General features: G+C 65.7%; 1 protein-coding gene across 1 annotated transcript in view; it reads left to right on the forward strand.

Moving 5' to 3' along the window:
• The first annotated feature begins 169 nt into the window (after positions 1 to 169).
• PFKP (phosphofructokinase, platelet) overlaps positions 170 to 277 on the forward strand; it is an 85,897-nt gene continuing 85,789 nt past the window's right edge. The window contains exon 1 of the mRNA XM_011967905.1: positions 170 to 213. The gene's annotated coding sequence lies outside the window, so the exon portion shown is untranslated. The remainder of the gene's footprint in view (positions 214 to 277) is intronic.

A 277-nucleotide genomic window follows, 5' to 3' on the forward strand; every position in this document is an offset into this window, starting at 1 on the left:
AGCGATGGGAGGACGCGGGGAAAGGTGGAGAAGCGATGGGAAGAACCGGGGAGAAGAGCGGGGAAGCGATGGGGAGAACTGGGGAGAAGCCCGTGCCCGGGAGCGGCAGGGGTACCTGCGGGGCGGCATGAGCCAGCAGGGCAGCCCGGGGCCCTTGCCGGGTGGGGCGGAGGAGGAAGGGACATGGCGGTAGGAACCTCCATCCGGAAGATAGTGAGCTTTCCACCCCCTCCGGTTTATGTTTTAAATTGAGCCTGGCAGAGGGGCTCGCCTGGAG

The sequence above is a fragment of the Mandrillus leucophaeus genome, unplaced genomic scaffold (assembly GCF_000951045.1).
Source record: "Mandrillus leucophaeus isolate KB7577 unplaced genomic scaffold, Mleu.le_1.0 Scaffold82, whole genome shotgun sequence".
NCBI lineage: Eukaryota > Metazoa > Chordata > Mammalia > Primates > Cercopithecidae > Mandrillus > Mandrillus leucophaeus.